General features: G+C 41.9%; 1 protein-coding gene and 2 pseudogenes across 4 annotated transcripts in view; 1 reads left to right on the top strand and 2 right to left on the bottom strand.

Annotated features, from left to right (window-relative positions):
- Nucleotides 1-22942, top strand: part of Nxpe3 (neurexophilin and PC-esterase domain family member 3) — a 61864-nt gene that overhangs the window by 17088 nt on the left and 21834 nt on the right. The gene's annotated exons all lie outside the window — the stretch shown is intronic.
- Nucleotides 13761-14236, bottom strand: LOC118594207 (annotated as a pseudogene).
- Nucleotides 20565-21083, bottom strand: LOC118594206 (annotated as a pseudogene).

Genomic DNA, 22942 nt, shown 5'->3' with positions numbered 1-22942 from the left:
TTGTGGTAGGATGGAAAGTCCTTTGGGTATATGTGATAGCTGGGTCTTGAGGTAGATTGATTTCCAGTTTTCTGAGGAACCGCCATCTTGATTTTCCTAGTGGCTGTACAAGTTTACACTCCCACCAGTTATGGTGGAATTTTCCCCCTTGCTCCACATCCTAACCAGCATGAGCTGTCACTTGTGTTTTTGATCTTAGTATTCTCACAGGTGTAAGACAGAATCTCAAAGTAGTTTTGATTTGCTTTTCCCTGATGGACATTGAACATGTCTTTAAGTATTGGTTAGCCATTTTAGTTTCCTCTGCTGAGAATTCTCTGTTGAGATCTGTACCCCATTTTTAATTGGATTATTCTGCTTACTGATGTCTAATTTCTTGACTTCTATATTTTTTGGGACACTAGCCCTCTGTTGGATGTGGAGTTGGTGAGCATCTTTTTCCACTCAGCAGGCTGCCATTTTGTCCTGTTGATGTTGTCATTGCCTTACAGAAGCTTTACAGTTTCATGAGGTCCCATTTACTGATTTTTGATCTTAGTGCCTACACTCTGAGTGTTATATTCAGGAAGTTATCTCTGTGCCAATGTATTTGAGGCTATTCCCAACTTTTTCTTCTATCAGGTTCAGTGTATCTGGGTTTTTTGTTTTTTGTTTTTTTCTTTTTTTCCAAGACAGGCTTTCTCTGAGTAGCCCTGGCTGTCCTGTCTCTCTCTGTAGACCAGATTGGCTTCAAACTCAGAGATGCACCTTGCTCTGCCTCCTGAGTGCTGGGATTAAAGGTATGCACCACCACGGCTGTCCTGTCTCTCTCTGTAGACCAGATTGGCTTCAAACTCAGAGATGCACCTTGCTCTGCCTCCTGAGTGCTGGGATTAAAGGTATGCACCACCACGGCCGGCCTAAAACTATCATCATCATTATTATTATTGTATTTTTTGAGACAGGGTTTTTCCGTGTAGTCTTGCCACCACCGGCTTCTGCCATTTCTTCATGAAGTCACTTTGTGCTATGAACTTTCCTCTTAGCACTGCTCTCATTGTATCCCTAAGTTTGGGGATGTTGTGCATTCATTTTCATTGAATTCTAGAAAGTCTTTAATTTCTTTATTTCTGCCTTTACCCAATAGTCATTCAGTAGAGAGTCGTTAAGTTTCCATGAGTTTGTAGGATTTCTGTTGTTGAAATCCAGCTTTAGTCTGTGGTGATCTGATAGGATGCAGGGAATTATTTCAATTTTCTTGTATCTGTTGGGATTTGCTTTGTGACCGAGAATGTGGTCTGTTTTGCAGAATGTTCCCTGAGGTGCAAAGAAGAATTCTTTTGTGTTTGGGTGAAATATTCTGTAGATATCTGTTAGGTCTATTTGGTTCATAACATGTTAGCTCCATTATTTCTCTGTTGAATTTTTGTCTGGATGACCTGGAAGTCTCCCATTATTAATATGTGGGAATCAATGTGTGAGTTAAGCTTTAGTAATTTTTTTTTCACAATGTGAGTGCCCTTGTGTTTGGGTCATAGATGTTAACAATTGAGACCTCGTGTGGGTGGATTTTGCCTTTGATGAATATGAAGTGTCCTTCTCCATCTGCTTTGATTAATTTTGGTTTGAAGTCTCTTTTGTTGGATATTAGAATAGCCACACCAGCTTACTTCTTGGTACATCTTTGTCTAACTCTTTACTCTAAGGTAATGTCTATTTTTGATTTTGAAGTGTGTTTCTTTTATGCAGCAGTAGGATGGGTCCTGATTTCAAATCCATTCTGTTAGCCTTTGTCTTTTTTATTGGGGAATTGAGTCCATTGGTATCTAGAGATATTAATGACCAATGGTTATTAATTCATGTTGTTTTGTTGTTGTTAGTGGTAGTGTGTGTGTGTGTGTGTGTGTGTGTGTGTGTGTGTGTGTGTTTCCCTTCTTTTGGTGTTGCTGGTATGAAATTATTTCTTGTTTTTTTCATGGGGGTAGTTAACTTCCTTGGGTTGGAGTTTTCCTTCTAGTACCTTCTGTAGGGCTGCATTTGTGGATAGATATTATCTAATTTTGACTTTATCATGGAATATCTTGTTTTCTCCATCTATGGTGATTGAAAGTTTTGCTGGGTATAGTAGTCTGGGCTGGCATATGTGTTCTCTTAGAGTCTGCAAGACATCTGTCCAGGCCCTTCGGTCTTTTAAAGTCTCCACTGAAGTCGGTTGTAATTCTTATAGGTCTGACTTTATATATTACTTGGCCTTTTTCCTTTGCAGCTTTTACTATTCTTTATTGTGTATGTTTAATGTTTGGATTATTATGTGTTGAGGGGACTTTTTTTCTGGTCCAGTCTGTTTGGAGTTCTGTATGCTTCTTGTACTTTCATAGGTATGTCCTTCTTTAGGTTGAGAAATTTTTTTCTATGATTTTTTTGTTGAATATATTTTCTGGGCCTTTGAGTAGGCCTTCTATTCCTATTATTCTTAGGTTTGGTCTTTTCATAGTATCCCAAATTTCCTGGAAGTTTTATGTTAGGAATTTTTTAGATTTAACATTTTCTTTGACTGATGAATTTATTTCCTCTATCATATCTTCAACACCTATTGTATTGTATTGGTGATGCTTGGATATGTAGTATCTGTTCTCTTACCTAGATTTTCCATTTCCAAAATTTCCTCAGTTTGTGTTTTCTTTCTTGTTTCTATTTCAATTTTCAGGTCTTGAAAAGTTTTATTCATTTCCTTTATTTCTTTGTTGTTTCTTGGCTCTCTTTAGGGGATTTATTTGATTTCTTCAATGTTTTGTTTGTGTTTTCTTTGATTTCTTTTGGGACTTACTCATTTCCTCTTTAAGGACCTCTATCACCTTCATAAAGTTGGTTTTAACATGGTTTTCACCTCGTGCTTCAGCTGTGCTGGAATAGTGGTAGGCCAGCTGGGCTCTGCTGGTACCATATTGCCTTGGCTGTTGTTGATAGTCTTCTCACGCTGGTTCTTGCTGTCTGGGTTTGGGTTGATTACAGGTCTAGGTGCTGACTTCTGAGTTTGGTTTTGTTGCTTGGGTGTTTTGTTCCTTGGTTTCTGTGTCCTCTTTGGTCTTATGGCCATGGTGGCCTGTGGTTGAGGAGTCTCCACCCGATTTGGGGTCTGGACTTCTGATGGCCAACATGGTCTCCACTATGGAGCGGGGGCTTCTGCTGGAGTTCCTGTGATGTGTTTGTTAACACCGATGAGCAGTATGGATACATTACTAACCAGTGTCCATTGTTTCCATCAGGCTATATGCCTTTCTCAAACTTCACGTTATTTTTCTAGTTTACACGTATGGGAGTTTTGCCTGCATATATGTCTGCATCACACTGTGTACCTTAGAAGCGAGAAGAGGGTGATAGATCCTCAGGGGCTGGAGTTGCAGACGGTTGTGAGCCATAGTGTGGGTGCTGAGAATTGAACCTGAGTCCTCTGGAAGAGCAGCTAATGCTCTTGATGGTTGAGCCTTCTCCCCAGCCCAGGTTATACTCTTTGTTGCATAATTCTATAGGTTTTGGCAAATGATGTGTTCATCATTGATAGTATGATAAAGAGTTTTACTGTCCTAAAAATGCCCAGGGCTTTGAATATTTATTCCTCCTTCCCTCTCTTGAACACCAGATGACTTGCCTTTTGTTGTCCCTTATAATGTCCCTTTTCCAGGATGTCATGAAGTTGGAATAATGAAGTGTGTAATCTTTCAGATTCTTGTTTCCCCTTTAAATACTTTAAAGTGGTTACTCTATCATCTTTTTGCTTGCATTATTTCTGATGACAAAATGGAATGAGATTTCTTTTGCTTTCTCTAAAATAACAGATGTTTGTTTCTCAGGGTCAGCAGTTCAAGGTCAAGGTGCCACACCAGTTCAGGGCCTGATGAGAGCCACCTTTCTGCCATGCAGTGGGCCACCTTCTCACTGTCCACACAGGGTAGAGAGCTCCTCCTCCTCCTCTTCTTTTTTGAGACAGGATTCGGGCTGTGGTCCAAGAGAGCTTGGAAGCTGTATCGATCCTCCTGCCCCAACCCCCAGAGTTCTGGGATACAAAGCATGGGCCACCATGGCCAGCTTTTTCTCTGTTCTTGCACAGCCACTGATGCCATTATGAGAGTCTGTTCCTATAACCTCATTTAACCCTAACTGCTTTCCAAAAGACTCATCTGTAGACCATCACTTCGAGGTTAGGGCATCGATGTAGAAGTTAGGGGCCATACCTGATCCTGCAGGAACAAATTTGGATGGCTTCGGGTCTTTCTGCCCTCAAATTACCCTACCCCTTCATTCTTGTTATTTAGCCTTTTATCTAGAACGACTGTTAATGTGAGTGAAGCTGTACATTACAGTTGATTAGACCTTAGTAAGAAGCAGGATTCCGAGTTTCCTAAACAGGAACCACAATATAGACTAGGGGAATTACCATTGGTTTGGAACAAGTAATTCAAAACACCATGTATAACTGAGATCTAAGGTGTATGGCTACCAAGAGGAGCCTGTAACCTCTGAGAAATTTAGGATTCTCTTAAATGTGTTGATTCATGTTTCTCCAGTAATGAAATGGATGTAAGAAGGGAGTCTCTGGAGTTGTAGGTACTGTCCTTGCCATACACCTGCTGGAATATCAGTCTGAAGGTGAAGACGGGGATGCTCAGTCTTGTGGCTTTGTTGGCTCCCACTTTTCCCTCCAGTCTTAGTTAGTTGTGGATTTCTTGGAATTCAGTGATGCCCTCAGGGATTTTTGTGGTCGTGGCTAGACCTGGAACTAAGAGCTCTTTGCCCTCCCCCACCCCAGTAGTCAAATGCTGAAGCAATGAATTTCAGTGTGATTGACATTTGGGGTGGGACATTGCGGGAGAGAGTGAAATTTATAATTTGCTGTGAGGAGCCCTTGTGAGATTAATGCTTTTCTAGAAAAAGGAAAAGAGAGTAGCTATGGAAAGGCTGTGCTCATAAACTATGGCCTTCTATAAGTTGGAAAGAAGATAATTTCCAGGACCCCTAATCATGCCCACCCTCTGATCTCAGACAGCTTCCAGAACTATAGGGAGAAAAATACCTATTTGAGTCTGAGGTGTTTTGTTAGTACAGATGCAGCTCACGAAGGCAGAGTTCTTCTTTGGTCCAGTCACCAGCATAGGTGTCGTGGGTACCTTGTTGGCCAGTAGCACGTTCCTGATTTCAATGAGCCCCTCCACAGTCATCTGACGAGAGCGTGGCCATTACTGCTGTGAGTGCATTTTGTTCCAGTCCTCTGCACAGCGTTCATATGACATGCCTATTAGCAGACAGTCTTCTGAGCAGTCTACCCCACAGCTGTGAATACTGAGGGTTTTCCGTCTAGGTGGCGGGAAGGGGTTTTATTCTCATGTGAGCTTGGGTTAGTGTTCTTCATCATGTCTTTATGTGATTCTTTTTGCAGCCTCTGGTATTACAGTTTCTTTCCCTTCCTTCCTTCCTTCCTTCCTTCCTTCCTTCCTTCCTTCCTTCTTTCCTTCCTTTTTTGGTTCTTTTGAGACAGGGTTTCTCTGTGTAGCTTTGCACCTTTCCTGGATCTCACTCTGTAGCCCAGGCTGGCCTCGAACTCACAGAGATCTCCTGGCTCTGCCTCCCGAGTGCTGGGATTAAAGGTGTGCGCCACCACCGCCTGGTAGTATTACAGTTTCTTATATGTGCTTATCACCACTCTGCTGGATGTTCCAGTCTTTGGAAGGCACACTTTTTCTTTCTGAAACTATTACTATGTCCTGTAAATTATGATCATACTTCATCTTAAAGTGCATGTGTGTGTGTGTGTGTGTGTGTGTGTGTGTGTGTGTGTGTGTTAGCATGTGTGTGTGAGGTCAGAACAACTTTTGGGAGTCAGTCTTCTACTTTGTTTTGAGGCAGGGTCTCACTGTTCTGTGTACTCCAGGCTAGCTGATTGATGAACTTCTGGTAGATTTTTTTTTTCCTGTCTCCACCTCCCACCTCATCACGGTGAGGTTACTGTTGCTATCACTTCATCTGGTATTATTTTTTTGTGGGTCCTGGGAATCAAACTCCGGGGCTTCAGGCTTGTGTGGCAAGTGATTTTTTTTTTTTAATCCACTGAGCTGTCTCCCGAACCCTGCTTGGCCTTTTAATGCAACACTCTTCAGTTCCATCTCTTTGACTCAGGCACTTCCACGCCTTTTCTCCTCTTCCTGTTGCTGTAGCCTGGACCTTCTCAAGGGAGTAAGCAAAAGGTAATTATGAGGTAATTATGCTTCTTTACAGTCTCATGTTCAATGTCTGGAAAAGCCATAATTTAATATATTTGGGCCTTATTGTTTGAAGTTGCTTCAGATGGAGGCCTCAGTCTGTTGCTGTTTCTAATAGCCCGGAGGGGGTGGGGGAGAAATAATGCTGGAGAAGGAGAGGAAAGGGCACAGAACACAGACGGTGCACAGGACCCTGGGTAGGATGGAGTGCACGTCCCTGTGGGTGTTCTTGTAGTTTTAGTACCAGTGATGTATCAGGAGCCTCATGCCTTCCTCTCGTGGAAGAGGGCAAGATGCTGTGATGGCAGCAGCGGTCTTTGCTATGGAAGAGTGAGTTGTTCGGGGATTCTTGCTTGTGGAGCAGGTAGAGAGAGGATAGAATCCAGAAGGTTTGTGGAGAGGAGACTGGAAGAAAGGCCTGCAGGATGGAGCCCACCATGACGGACTACAGAGAGGAACAGATTTAGCACCTTAATGTGGATGTGTTCGCACCCATGTTGGTTTTTACTACACCAAACAGCACGAGTGTAATAACAGAGGGAAAAAAGATAAACTATAGCTCTTGGATAGATGAGGAAGAGAGGGGAGGGAGGGAGGAAAGGAGGGAGGGAGGGAGGGGGAGAGAGAGAGAGAGAGAGAGAGAGAGAGAGAGAGAGAGAGAGAGGCAAGCAGACTGTTAGGGTTATTATAGTCAGGAAAAAGAGTCAGGAGAGTCCCTTTTAGTCCTGATGCATTGGAAACTTCTGGACCGAATGCTGGTTAGAAGCTCTAATTGTCTGAATGAACAGCCCACTGGCAGTGAAGAAGGCAGATGGTAGGAACCAGCGAGGAAAGGAAACAATAAGTGAGTTTTAGTGGAGTGAGTAAACTATTTTCTATTGAAAGAAGAGGCTGCCGAGCATTCCAGATGCTTCTGTTTACTGTGACGAGTGCAGAGTGACATGGCGAAGGCTCCGCAGCTCCTCCCATCCCTTAATCCCATTCCATTCTGTGTTTCTGACCCTACTACGTTCTTCATGCATTTGACATGTCAGATACCCATCTAAAATGAATACACTCAATTTTAATTAGGAAAATACCATGAGGTGGTACATATAGGAAAGAGTACAGGGAGACATTTCTCTGATAAATGCATTTGAGCATGGCCTTATTTTTTATTTTTATTTTTATTTATTTTTTTGCCAGAGCTGAGGACCGAACCCAGGGCCTTGTGCTTGCTAGGTAAGCACTCTACCACTGAGCTAAATCCTCAACCCTTGAGCATGGCCTTATTTACAGATATTTTATGTATTTTTTCAGTATGAAAACTCATGACTTTTAATTTCTTTTCTTTTTTCTTTCTTTCTTTTTTTTTTTTTTTCATTTTTTTGAGACAGGATTTCTCTGTGTAACATCCCTGCCTGTTCTAGAACTCACTTTGTAGACCACACACTGGCCTCCAACTGACATAGATCCACCTGCCTCTGCCTACTGAGTGCTGGGATAATTTTGAAATTTCTTATTAGCTTCCAAAGAATTCGTTTTGATTATGGCAGTTTTCAAAGGATATTTGATTAGGTTGTTTCTTCTCCATCTCCACCCTGTCTGTTGGCTCCTCACTCCACACTAGGCTCCCATCCCCTTTCATGTCCCGGGCACCTCTTGTTCTCTTGTGGTCCTCGATATAGTTTCGGGGTCTAGATCCTCTCCCACAACCCCTTATTTACAAACATACAAATGCCAACAGTGAGGGCCTGCATCGGAGAGAGAATGTGTGAGTTCTGTCTTTCTGAGACTAGGTTACCTCACTTCATATATTCCATTTTCAACAAATTTCTTTCTTTTGAAGACTTATTTTATTTTTAAGATCATGTGTATATGCACGTGTCTGTGTCTGTATACATGTGTATGTGAGTCCAGGTGCCGTGGAGACCGGAGGTATTGGATTCCCCTGGAGCTGGAGTTACAGGCTCTTGTGAGCTGGCCGTGGTGGGTTCTGGAAGAACACTAAGTACTCTTCAGTGTTGAGTCATCTTTCGGCTTCAATTTCATTCTTCTTCACAGCTAAGTAAACTTCTGTCCTATGTGTTTGCTGTAGTTTCAATTTCTATTGTCAGTTGAGGGGCGTGGTGGACAGCCAACTAGTGCCAGTTCCTTGCTGTTGTGAAGAACATGGCAGCAAATATGGCAGGACATAATGGTCCCTTTTGTACCTGCCCCAGCGTGCAGGAGCTGGACGTAAAGGTCCCTTTTGTACCTGCCCCAGCGTGCTGGAGCTGGACGTAAAGGTCCCTTTTGTACCTGCCCCAGAGTGCTGGAGCTGGACGTAAAGTTCCCTTTTGTACCTGCCCCAGAGTGCTGGAGCTGGACGTAAAGGTCCCTTTTGTACCTGCCCCAGAGTGCTGGAGCTGGACATAATGGTCCCTTTTGTACCTGCCCCAGCGTGCAGGAGCTGGACGTAAAGGTCCCTTTTGTACCTGCCCCAGCGTGCTGGAGCTGGTCATTGGATTTTTTTTTTTTTAATGTTGAGGAATTTCCATACAGATTTCCATAACAGTTATATCAGTTTACATCCCCACCGGCAGTGCACAGGGGTTCCTTCCCCCATATCCTTAATCGGCATTTGTCACTTGGTTTCTGATTTAATCTTTCTGACCGGGGTGACACAGTCTCAAAGTAGTTCTATTCTGCATTTCCCCAATGACTAAGGATGTTGAACATTAAAGAAAAAAACTGGCTATTTGTATTTCTTCTTTTTCTTTTGTCCATTTCATTAGCTCACTTATTGATGGGCAGCTTTGTGCATTTGGAGTCAGGTTTTGCAGTTCTTTATATATTCTAGAGATCAGCCTCCTGTCTGAGGTGTAGATGCCCAAGACTTTCTCCCGACCCTTATGGAAGCTGTCTGTTCACTCTGCTGAAGGTTTCCTTTGTTCTGCAGAAGCTTTTTAATTCCACATAATCTCATTTGGCGATTCTTGGGACTGGTTCCTTCATCTTCTCGCTTATACCAATAATTTCAAGTGTATTACCTATGTTTTTCAGTGTTTCAAGTTTTCAGTGATGATCTTTGATTCATTCTGAGCTGTTTTCTGTGCAGGGTTGAGGTGTGGATCTCAGTTCATTCCTCTGCAGGTGTAGCTCCAGCTTTGCCAGTGCCATTTGTTCAACAGGCTGTCTTTTCCCCACGTGTGTGTTCCTGATGCCTCTGTCAAAAGTTAAGTGATCGTAGTTATGTTGGTTTGTACTGGGTCCTCTCACCTGTTCCAGCAGTCTACATGTCTGTTTTTGTCACTGTGGCTGGCATTGTGGTCCTCCAGGAGTGTTCTTTCTGTGTAAGGTTGTGTTGACTACGTGTGGTATAATACTAGTATATTGGGGCTTTTGGCTGCAAGTAAAGACATTCGATTCAGAGCAGCTGTAATACTCGAGAGTGTTACTCATTTGGAAGTCTGTAGATAGGTTGAGCATCGTTCTGTTGGGAATCACGGTCTTTCTGTTGCTCAGTGTTGCTCTCCTGAGAGTGGTAGCTCTTATCTGTGGCATCCTCCTTCATGGGTAGATGGGTAGAAGGACTGCTTAAGCAATGGGGTAGTTGCTTCCTTGTTCATGTCTAGATGACAAGAAAGTTATTCTTTAGAAATGGCCTTAAAAGGATCATTATTCCCTGGAAGCGGTTACTTGCTCTTTTTTCTCTTTTTCCATTTGTAAGGAAAATCCAGCAGTTTCAGCAATTACCAGGAGAGGACTATGATGTTATCAGGGGGACTTTTGTAGTTGTTACTATAGGATTTGTTGCATGTGTCAATCAAGGCTCCAGCAGCCTCCTCCTGTCCCCCTGTCCATTGCTGAATGTAGGACTATCCCTTCATCAGTCAGGTCCACCTTAGAGTTAACAGGTCAGCAAATGGCTTTGCTTTTATTCATCAAGCAAGAAGTTCAATGGCTGTGGGCAGGTACCCAGTGCTTGCACTAATCCATAGCTTATGACAGATTTTGGAGTTTGGCTCTGCATGTAAAAAGATGACAGACTGGAAGCTACCTTTGTTATCTGTTTGGGAGAGAGCTGCCACCTATGAGAAGAAAGCAAATTGACTTTATTCATCCCTTTAATTTTAGTTTTGCAACAGGGTCTTGCTGTGTTGCTCATGGTGACCTCACACTTGCCATGCTCCCATGTTAGCCATCCAAGTTTTGGGGTTATTGGCCCACAAAACTGTACAGGTGGGTGGTAGATTAACCTCCCCCACCTCACATTTGCAGCCCAGGTGGCTTAGCACTAAGTGACTAGCCATTCCTACCCTTGGTCGCATCGGCCTGTCAGTGGATCTTGGGTAGTTGTTTTGGCTACACATGGAACAAGAGACACCCCCAGAGAGGCAGCAGGTAAAGGGACAGGAAGGGGGGTAAACATTGTAAGCACAAAATACATGATTTGGCTCCTCCTACGGTCACTGAGAAGGACAGTAAACTGAAAAGGAAAAGCGAGGCAGAAACATCTCCTGAAATGTATTCTCCAGGAAGGAGAGTTTTTCAGTGTCAGTGTGGTTTTCCCCATGACATTTTAAAATTATATATATTTTTGTTATTTAAAACAATTTTAAAATTTAAATGATTTTGATCATATTCTTCCCCTCCGCCAAGTCCTTCCAGATGGTCTTCCCTCCTCCTACCCAACCAACTTTTAAGTTCTCTCTCAAAAAAACAAACAAAACCTAATACAACAACAAAGCCACCTAAAACCAAGAAAAGAAAATCACGCCTGAAAAGGAAACAAACCCCAAACAACAAAAACTTGAAACCCCACAAAACAGTAGCTCAATAAAAGCACACACACACACACACACACACACACACACACACACACACACACACACAAACTGTGGAGTCCATTGTGTGTTGGTCACCTACTCTTGAACATGAGGCCTGTCCTGGAGTGGTTGATCTACCCAGGGTCACTCCATTGGAGAAAACTGATTTTCCATCTCGCAGCAGGTATAAGTGACAGTTCAATTGTTAACCTTTACACTAGTGGCTAGGTTTCATTCATTAATTCATTTAATTTCATTTACTCTTAAAAATTTTTTATCTATATCTATATCTATATATCTATATATATCAAAATAAAGTATAATAAGATAAAACAAAAACCATCACATCAAAGTTGGACAAGACAAACCAGCAGAAGGAAAAGACCCAAGAGAGGACACAAAATTCAGAGACCCACTTGTTCAAACTCTCAGGAATCCCCCCAAAATTCTAAGGGGCTGGAGAGATGGCTCAGCAGTTGAGAGCACTGGCTGCTCTTCCAGAGGTCCTGAGTTCAATTCCCAACAACCACATGGTGGCTCACAACCATCTGCAATGAGATCTGGTGCCCTCGTCTGGCCTGCAGGCATATGTGCAGGCAGAACACTTTATATATAATAAATAAACAAATCTTAAAAACCAAAACCAAAACCAAAACCCTCTAAACTGTAATCCATAATATATGTGTAGAGGACCTGGTGCAGACCTGTGCCGTCCTTGTGCATGCTCCTTCAGCCTCTGTGAGTTCATATGAGCTTGGCTCACGTTGATTTAGAGGGCCTTGTTCTTTTGGTGTCCTCCATATCCTCTGGCTCTTACACTCTTTCTGCCTCCTCGTCCATGGAATCCCCTGAGCTCTGAGGGAGGGAGCTGATGGAAACATCCCATTTAGAGCTGTGTGTTCCAAGGTCTCTTTCTCTCTGCATAACGCCTGGCTTTGGGTCTCTACATTTGTTTCCATCTGCTGCAAGAGGAAGCTTCTCTGGTGATAGCTGAAGAAGACACCGATCTATGAATATACTAAAGTATCATTAACAGTCATTTTATCACTACATTCTTTCCCCTCTTTTTGATTAGTATTATTTGATTTTTTCCTTGGGTCCCTGGGCTATCTAGTCTCGGGTTCTTGGTCACCCAAGCAGTGTTGGGTATGGCTTCCATCTGTGGAGTGGGCCTTAAGTCAAATCAGACATTGGTTGGTTATTCCCACAAGCTTTGTGCCACCATTGCCCTAGCATATCTTGTAGGCAGGACAGCATTGTTGATAAAGGGTTTGTGGTTAGCTTGGTGTTTAGATTTCTCTTTTGAGAATGTGCAGAGTATGTTCCTGTATCAAAGATGCTGTAAGTAGGGGTGGAGGTTCTATGTAGGCACTAGCTCAATATTTCTGTCTTCAATGAGATGTGTAGGTGTCCTTTCCAGCAACAGGCCTTGCTGTTAGTTTTTATGGAGAGGAACCTATTTATTGTCTTGGCAAAAGCTTGGGTTGTTTGGGGATTTCCATGGGGCACCTTTGGCCAACATCTCAATTAGATGTAACCCAATCCCATACTGGAAGCTTTGATGATAAGAGATGGTCATTTGGGACTGTGTCTCCCCTATTATTTGGCGGTTCCATTTAGATCACCTTCATATATGTACATATTTTAGGGAGTTTCTACTATATTAGGTTTCCATAATACCCCTGAAATGCCCCTTAATTTTAGCTGTCTCTCCCTGTATTTCTTCCCACAACCCCTCTCTCCACCCTGTCCATTTGAGCCTCTCATTACAGTTCCCTCATCCATCCATAACTATCTATTTTATTTCCCTTTCCTAACAAAATCTATCTGTTCCCTATAGTCTCTTACTCTACACCTACCCTCTATGATTTAATAGATTGTAACTTAGTTATCATTGACTTCACAGTTAATATCCCAATATAAGCAAATATATATGATATTCATCTTTCTGAATCTGGGATACCTCACTCAGGATGATTTTTTTTTTCCCCTAGCTCCATCCATTTACCTGAAAATTTCATGATGTCATTTTTTTTTAACATCTGAATAATACTCCATTGTGTAAAAGTAGCACATTTTCTCTATTCATTCTTCTGTTGAGGGACAACTAGGTTGTTCCCAGTTTCTGGTTATTATGAATAGAGTAGTAATGACCACAGTTGAGCAAATATGGGTGGAGCATCCTTTGGGTATATGCCCAAGAGTGGTATAGCTGGATCTTGAGGTAGATTGAATCCTATCTTACTGAGGAGCTGCCATACGAATTTCCATAGTGGTGTACATGTTTGCACTCCTACCATCAATAGATGTGTGTCCCTCGTGCCCCACATCCTCACCAACATGAGCTGTCACTTGTGCTATTGATCTTGCCATTCTGACAGGTGTATATCAAATGGAGTATCAAAGTGTTTTTGATTTACATTTCCCTGATGGCTAAGGATGTTCAACATAGCTATAAGTGTTTCTCAGCCATTTGAGACTCCTCTATTGAGAATTTTGTTTATATCTGTACCCAAATTTTTAATTGGTTTGTTTTCTTGATATTTGGTTTCTCAAGTTCCTTATATATTTTGGATATTAGATCAATATTATGTCTTGATCTTCCATTTCTGAAAGTCACAATGTAAAATTTTCTGTTCTGTAAATTTCCATGTAACAACGATACTCTAGAAATCTAAGCATATCTTCCGAGGAGAAGAACATCAGTTTTCAGAGGAGCTTTTTCTCTTTTGATCTCTTAAATGTCATGATCATAAAAAATGTCTGGTTTATCTTCATTATATACCTGGATTAGTGAATATGTTATCACTTTGACTTCTCATCCCCAAGGCTTTCTTAAAGAGTGAAAATTCTTCTCCCCACCTGATTAATCATAACCTGACATTTCTTTGATCAATATTAAGTGCTTTCAATTCCCGGGGTATGAAGAATTCTTTGGCATGGAAGTTATAAAGCCGCTCATCCAACAAGTGAAACAGCAGAGGTTCTGCATCATCTCCTGGGGTTTCTACTTCTACCACTGTCCCAGGGTGTAACCACACAGTCACTGTACATGCTTCCTCCAGCCTGTCTTCCCTGCGTGTAACTGGACATCAGTTGTGTGATCCAAATACCACACGTGGCCTTGACTACCTTCTGCTGCAGTGTCCAGAGGCTGTCTCTAACGTCTTCCTCCTCCTTAGCTGGGATTGCAGAATTGTCTTTTCTTTCCATCCTTCTTCTGTTCAGTTCAGTTTTCAGTGCTCGCTTAAGGTCTGCCACATATATCTGCACCCAGTGGAAGAGTTGCTCTCTCCTGCACTTGGGTTAATCTGCCATCCATTTCAATCACATGCGAATATACGAAGTGCACAGAATCAAATATATTGTTTCTCTTATCACTTCAAACAAATCATTGTCTCCTAGATCAATTAAAAATAAGAAAAACAGCCATAGTGGTGGGTGGTATACATCTGGTCTTAGCTCCCCTGGAGACTGAAGCAGGAGGCTCATATGAGCTCAGCAGTTTAAGGCCAGTCTGGGCAACATATGGAAACATATCAAAGATAAAAGATGGGCTGGAGATGGCCTGTGGTTAAGAACACTTGCTGCTGTTCCAGAGAACCTGAATTCTGTTCCCAGAACCCACATCAGGTGGCTCACAACCACTTGAAACTCCAATTTCATGGGTTCTGACACCCTTCTGGACTTCTGGGCACTTGCACAGCAGTACACACACACTGGAATACATCTTTTAAAAAAAATAACCTCTAGGGTTGGGGATTTAGCTCAGTGGTAGAGCACTTGCCTAGCAAGCACAAGGCCCTGGGTTCAGTCCTCAGCTCCGGGACAAAAAAAAAAAAAAAAAAAAAAACTCAAGTAAAAGAACAGAAAATCATTTGTTTTACATTCACTATTTTTTCACTCATCTTTTCTTTATCAGATCCAAATTTCTGATCTATGTAATTTTACTTCTCCCTATAAAACTTCATTGTAATATTTCTTTCTTGGAAGGTCTATTGGTAACACCTTTTTAAAAAACAAAACAAAACAAAATAAAACAAAAAGCTGGGTGGCGGTGGCTCACGCCTTTAATCCCAGCACTCGGGAGGCAGAGGCAGGCAGATCTCTGTGAGTTCAAGGCCAGCCTGGTCTCCAAAGCTAGTTCCAGGAAAGGCGCAAAGCTACACAGAGAAACCCTGTCTTGAAAAAACAAAAACAAACAAACAAACAAAAACCTCAAAAAACAAAAACAAAACAAAAAACAACAACAAAAAACCCCCCAGAAAAACCAAACTTCTTTTGTTTTTGAGTCATAATATAGTTATATCACTTCCCCCTTCTCTTCCCTCCCTCTAAACACTCCCAAACTCACTGCTCTTTTTCAAAGTCATGGCCTCCTCCTTTTTCATTAATTGCTATTACATGTACACACACACACACACACACATACACACACACACACACACACACACACACACACACAGAGCTTTCCTGTCCCACAACCGCTTTCAAACACACTGAGGCTTATATTATAAATGCTTGGCCAATAGCTCAGGCTTGTTACTAACTAGCTCATACAACTTAACCCATTTCTATTAATCTATGTGCTGCCCCGAGGCTATGGCTACTTTTACCCCTATCCCACTTTGTGTGTTTGACTTATGCTTTGTCTGGATGGTGATTCTCCTGATTTGCCCTTCCTCATCCCATCATTCTCAGTTTGGTTTTCCTATCTAACTTTATCCTGTTCAGCTATTGGCCAGTCAGCTTGTTTATTAAACCAATCATAGTGACATATATTCACACAGTGTAGAGGATTATTTCACAGCATTTCCCCCCTTTTTGTCTAATTAAAATGGAAAGTTTTAACCTTAACATAGTAAAATTATATACAACAAAAATAGTTATCAAGTCAGAATTACAGTTAAAATATTCAGTTTATTTGTATTTTGCAAAATTGGAGAAAATACTCTATTATCTATCTTATCTTGGTGAGACTAAAGTTTTATATGTAATTTGCTTTCTATCATAACTAAGGAAAACTATAAGTTTAACTATTTAGTCTTCATCTCCATCAAAGACCCCAGAAGGATGAAATGCTACCTAATGACAGGGACATCAGGCTGCCTGGACATGATAATATACAGGATCCAGATTCTCTGTGTATTTCCCATCTTTACATGGCTTATTATATAATTTTTTTATTACTCATTTTAAAATAACTTTTTTACTCTTTTTGTTTTCTCTCCCAAGCCTAGATATATTTTTAAACACACTGTAACCTGTTTAGAGGCTTTTCTGTCTGAATCTGTCTTTACTGCATATCTCTATCCTTTTCTGACTATGTGAGCCAAACTTTAAACTGCTAAGCCACTTGGCTAGGACCAAAGCCCCTGCTTTGGTAGCTGGCTCTTCTCGGCTTGGTTCCCTGAGCACCCAGCTTCATGGTGGAGGTACCAGCGAGAGTCATGTTTACCGCTCCAACTCTGGGAAGTTGTTGGGTTCACATTGCCACCTAGTAGCATGCCACCCATGAACCCCACTTAACAAACACTTAAATGTGTTTGTTAGCAGAGCCTCTTAAAAGAGCCTCGTGGTTTTTGCTACTAATGCTGAGTCAGGAAGCCGTTTTTAAAAGGAGCTATGCCTCTGCTTGCTGCTAGCAAACAGAGCCTACCCAAGAAAAAGCAGTTACCAAGAAGCCAAGTTTCACTCCATTTTTGTGTGTTTAGAATCCCTTTTTAAGTTTTTTTTTTTTTTTAGGTCTTAAGTGGAAATTCCTGTTCTGCGTTAGGCTGCCATATGTAGGCCAATGTTTCTGTCCTGACTGCTCTCAAATAAATACACTGAGGCTTATAGTAATTATAAATGCTTGGCCAATAGTTCAGGCTTGTTACTAAGTAGCTCTTACAACTTAAATCAACCCATTTCTGTTAATCTATATGCTGCCCCAAGGCTTGTGGCTTTTACCTCTATCCCATTTTGTGTCCAACTCGGTCTGGCTGTCCTCTCCTCTGACTCCACCCTTCCTCATCCCATCATTCTCAGTTTGCTTTCCTGCTTAACTATCCTGTTCAGCTGTTGGTCAGTCAGCTTGTTTATTAAACCAATCATAGTGACATATAGTCACACGGTGTACAGAAGGATTATTCCATAGCATGTGTGTTTATGCACACACACACACACACACACACACACACGTTCCTGAATACATAAGTACAATCCACTCAGTCCACATAATGTTACTTGTATGTATGTTTTCAGGGCTGATTTCTCCAGGGAAGACTGTTTCTTCTGCTCTCAGCATTCCTTAGGTGTCTATAGTTCCTTGTGCAGTTGGTAACATCTTCCTTTAATTTCACATTTTATTTGTCAGAGAAAGTGTTTCCACTGTACTTTTGAAGGGCAGTTGGACAGATTTCAGAATTCTAGGTTGATTTTATTGATCTTACTCCTTTAAACATCTCACTCCACTCTCACTTGTCTAGTTTTTTTGAGAAGTTGTACACAGTGATTATCTTTACCTCTTTGTAATTAAGGTGATATTTTCTTTTGACTCCTCTGAAGACTTAGATTGTGCATATGATCAACCACCTGTAGTTGGGCAGTTATCTCTTCAGCCCCTTGATCAGCAGTTTGGTGTCTGGCATTCATTTGCATGAGTTCTGGGTCATGGTTGCTTCAGATAGTTCTTCTGTTTGTTTCTATTCCTTCTGGGATTCTCCCTGTGTATTTCTCACACCTCTCTAGTCAGCCCGCATCTTGTGGGTGAAGTTCTTGAATTTCAGATGTTCCTGTTGAGGAGTCCTGAGGTTCAGAGGCTCTCCTCGGCAGGTCCAGTCTGCAGGATCACATCAGAAACATTCTTCACTACTGTAGCACCGCTTTGTGTTTTTCATCTCCAGCACACTTCTTTTTTGGTTCTTTTTTAGAATTTCTCTCTCTGTGTTTAAAATAGTCTCCTGTGTTTGTCCCCTGTATAATATTTCCAATAGACCCCTTTACGCATTATTATAATTGTTCTGTGTTTTAAAGCTTCCAGTTCAAATTGTTATCTACAAAAATGTATTATTTAAACCCATTAGCTCACAGCTGAAGTACATACTTTAGAATTTGTAGCTAAAACATAGCCCAGAGAAATGGGAACCCTGGAAATGTCAGCTGGAAAACGAGACCACAGAGGACGCAGGAAAAAGGAAATCAGGTTGTAATTCTGGTCATAGGATTCAAAAATTTTATCTAAATCTCAAATTTGATAACTATAAAAATGTGTAAATAATTCTGGGTTTTGCAATTGGCATTTTCTTTTCATTCTCAGCTCGTGCTTTATTTCTAAAAATATATGCATACAGGTGAAGTTTCCAGCTCTCACTACAGTTCCCTTTCGAAGACTCAAATGTCTTCAAAACTCCCGAACATGTATAGATTGGGAAGCTGCCTTTTGTAGTGCTTCAGACACTCAATGAAGCTTTTTAAGCATCATCTCGGATGCCAGTGGTGCACTGGAAGGTGCACAGATGAGCAGGGGCAGTGGGAGGCACAGGGAAGAGCAAGCAAACGTGGACACCAGTGCTTGAGGGACAGGAAGCGAATATTCTCAAGTGGATTATTTTCACATTCTTAATCTTTTTCGTTATAGGGTTGCGCAGATTTAAGGTTAATGCCCTGACTAGTACTGTTGTTTGAGGACTGATAATATGCTGACAGAATACTTGATAATCCTTGGGGTAGGGTGGCATGTATTTTGTAATGACATTTTAATGACCAAAAGAATGCCTTATTTCAATTTGTAAGAGTAAAAATGCACATGTACACAAGCACAGATCCCAGTGCTTGTCACTGGGAAGCTCAGTAAGTATGACTTTGTTAAGATGAACGCCCCCTTATGGTTGTTCACTGAAATGCTGTTAATATAACTTCCACCAATACAAATTTTATATCCATACTTTTATTATTCATGGTCATGATGATGCCAGATGACAGACTGAAGCAGCGAAATAATGAGAAGGTAAAATCTTCCAGATCAACTGGACCTAGAATCAAATGAGGGCTCTAATTTTTAGGAGTGGCTGCCTTACCTTGAACAGCTTGATTTCTCCTCCTCATGGATAAGGTCACTGTGGTAATGACTAAACGAGAGGATCATACACCCCTCAACATAAGACTGACTGATGCTCCTCGAAGGTTAAGTTCTTTCTTTATGACTCCTAAATAATTCACATCCTAGCAGCACCAAACCCCTGAGTTTTGGTTGGTTAGCAGGTTAGGTCACACCATGAACTCCATCACCTCTAATCCTCAAGGATGCAGGAGGGAAGGAGGGTGGGTGACATTACTGCTCCCCAGGCTCCCTCCCACCTCCAGCTTCCCTGAGATGACAGTGTGTGGAAGAATCTCACCTGTGTCTTTGTGCCATCTTCCCAGTTCCGGGATACTCAAGACTCACAATAATTCCTTTTTCTCTGGAGTAAACAGCTCCCTAACTAGCACATTAAAAAAAAAAAAAAAGTTAGCAAACTAAAAGTAAATTAATGTCACTAACATGAAATTATCATTATTTTTGAAGTTCAAAGACAATTTTATTAGAGTTTAAAAAGAAAAACACCCCAAGGCAGGCAAGCTGTGGATCTCAGCAGCTACCAGGAGCAGGGAAGAAAAAAAAAAAACAACAACAGAAAGAAAAAAGCCTTGCTGTGTAAGTCAGCATGGAGGTCAGACGCATGGCAGACAAGCGGCAACCTGGCAGAGAGTGGGGCTTTAAAGGGTGAGGAAGCCCAAAGTCTCAGAAAAAGCACGTCTAGGTGCTTTCCAGCATTTGGAAGAAAGGAAGAACATCAGCAGCAGAAAGGTAAAGCCTGAGTTAAACGGTGGACAAAGCCTGCTGCGCCTCCTGGCTGCTGGGCTGTACTGACCGTGCCTAGGACGAGGAAGGAAAGACATAGTGTCTCATTAAAGGAACAATTACTCCACCTATCTCTGTAGCCTGGCCAAAGGTGAATCCCGTTTCTCCGGAGTGGTGCCTTGGCCAAGTGATTGGTCTCGCCCAACCGGACTGTTAGGTTTCCACCCAGGCCAGAGGTTCCATTCTCTTGAGGGCACCAGGTTTTTTTCTTAGTGAGCTTCTACTGCACTCTAACATTCTCCATTCTGAAGAGGTAACTCCAAAATATGTTCGGAGCCAGATTAGATTCCATACAACCCCCCCCCCAATGCCCCTGAATTCTTTCTGTCTTTCCCCGAATTCCCTCCCTCAACTCCAGCTCCCCTCCCCACCCAATCCTCCTGTTCCCATCCTCCCACCCCCAGTCTACCTATAAAATCAATTCTATTTCCCTCTCCCATGGAGATCCATATGTCCTCCCAGTCCCTTCCTCTATACTTAGCTTCTTTGGGTCCACCGATGGATTGTGCTTGGCTAGCATTCATTTAATGGCTAATATCCACACCTAAGCAAACACATACCGCATTTATCATTTTGGGTCTGTGTTACCTCACTCAGGATATTTTTCTAGTTCCATCCATTTGCTTACAGATACCATGATGTCATTTTTTAAATGTCTTAGTAATATTCAGCTCTAAGATTCATATTCTTTACAGCTGATACATCAAGGGCTGTAGTGTCTGCTAAGTCGGCCTCAGATTGCTTCACTTTATTTTCTGCATCAATTTGTGTTGGCAACTCATTTGTGTTGCTCTCTAATCCCATTCCCCCATCAACAATTCTGCAAGAATAATGTGAACCTTATCCACGCAGAATATTGAATCCAGTTCACATTTTCAAAACATCTGTCTAATAGTCCTACAAATACTTGCATTAGATCTAAAATACCAAGTTCACTTTCTGAGGAGTCCACACAGAAGACAAAATAGAGTGTAGCATAATGTCTATAAACCAGTTTGCTGTCAGATCCTCCAATTGGTAGTCCTCCTGGGAAATTACAAATATTTCATCTTGCTCAGATACCAAATGGGATGTCTCCTTGATGCTTTGCTGTTGTATAACTCCTCCACAGTGCTGGCAGAATTTGGGAAGCCGCAGCTTCCTCTGGTTGTTGAAGATGAGGCTGTCCTTGAGCATGGCTACACTGGACAGACCAGGTGGCTGGGGCTAGGGTGGGCTTGGGGTGGGGTGGGGAACAGAGATGGTTGTGCAAGCCTCCCCTCCGGGAGCTTGTCTCCACTGCCCCCCTCCCCCACCTCAATTCTTACGTTGAAACAACAGTGAGCCCATCTCTCTTGGCTGCAGGTAAGCGCTGCAGTGTTGAAACTGAGCTAAGGTCATTGCTGCCCTATATCCGGGTAGTATTTTTCTTATTAAGAAAGTCATTAGTGAGAACTACTTTTCCAGATAACATCTCATATTGATTCAAGTCTAACGCCTCCAGAGTATGATCCTTTGGACTATTAAAGAAACATATGAATCATTTTAACCTTTGGTTATGCTTTCCTATTGGGGTGTCTGCCACAATGCAGGTGCCAAAATTAACCACTTTCTCTTTTATTGTCAAGCCCTGTGAGGATCTGGCCCTCAAGAGGTCGGTCACCCAGGCCTGGGAGGAGCCTCTGGCTCCTCTAGCCTTCCTTTTCACAGTTGTTTCATCTTCTGAGAGTGAGTCAAGGACCTTGCATGACTGTGGCTTCACTTGGAAACAATGAAGACATTTTTTCTTGTGTGTGTTGACCCTCTGTGTTGACCAGACACTGACTAGAATCCACCTAGTGAGGTCTCCATGGCCTCACCGAACAAGAGGACAGGTGACTTGGCATAGTTCCAGGATATTTTGAGATTCGTCCCCAAGTACCCTAGGACCTTGTTGACCTTGGAGGGCAACAGACAAAATATTATCCTTTTAAATTCCTTGTCCATTGGCCTAGGCCTCCAAGTATGGTTGTTGAACACTCCTAGGTCAGTTAGACTCATCTGGTACTTTTAACTACTGTATAATATTTAGAAAAGCTTGGACAAAGCCAAACACTTCTAAATGAACCTGATGAGACATATTTGTGTTCTTTAAGCAATTTCCTGTGACAAATAATTAAGCGCAGATCAATAACTGCACTGATTTAAGAGAGGCCTGATATCAATGTATTGACTCTTGCCCTTAGAAATGTTTAGATTGTATATCTATTGTCTCCAAGTCTCATCCGTTGCCTCATGTAACTTACTCTGACCTTCATAACTTACGCAAAAGTCCCAGCTTTTTGGAAGCATCCAGCCATCTCAGTCTTTATATATAAATACGTCTTGATTAAAAGTATTTTTGTTGTTACCTTCACCTTATTTGCCTTTTCCTTATGGTTCCATTTGTTTTCTTTCTTAATGCCATGACCTATAGTAACATTAACAGATAATGTTCTTCCATGGATTGCACATGCAAAGATAATGGCATTGCTGTATTCTGCCATAAAGATGGGTGGAGTGCATGGAAATCAACTCACTGACTTTTCTTTAAGTAATATTGAGGATGTCTAAGGAGAGCAGATGCCCACATGGGAACAGGCTTCAGGTAGGTGCTCCTGGATGGCTGTATCACATCTCCCGTTTTCAGCAAAAGAGAGCCTTCTTATGAAATGCTGTGCAGCATGCAACTAGACTTGGGAAGGGGTACCGTTCTTCTTCTGATGCTGCCGCGATAATCTTTTGCTCTCAGGCCAGTGGTGGTTGGCACCTTGTGCTTTTCCAGTGCGACTCAGCATGATCTGCACGATTAGCCTTTGAACCTGGTATTTCCAGCGTCAGAGGAGGAAGACCTCTCTGTACCCTCAGTATCATATTTAGTTTCCTGGATATTATGGTTTGCTTGCCATCCACTTCTTTTCTTTTTCAGCAGTGATTTCATAAACCATCTTTTTGTCAGGCTGTCTTCCTGAACAATTTTAAAAAGGTATATATATATTTTAATGTTGTGTGAGTGCACTGGCCACTCTGTACAGCTT

This window comes from Onychomys torridus, chromosome 12 (assembly GCF_903995425.1).
Source record: "Onychomys torridus chromosome 12, mOncTor1.1, whole genome shotgun sequence".
Lineage (NCBI taxonomy): Eukaryota > Metazoa > Chordata > Mammalia > Rodentia > Cricetidae > Onychomys > Onychomys torridus.
The sequence above is the reverse complement of the archived record's forward strand: the minus strand, read 5'-3'. Positions and strand labels throughout refer to the sequence as shown.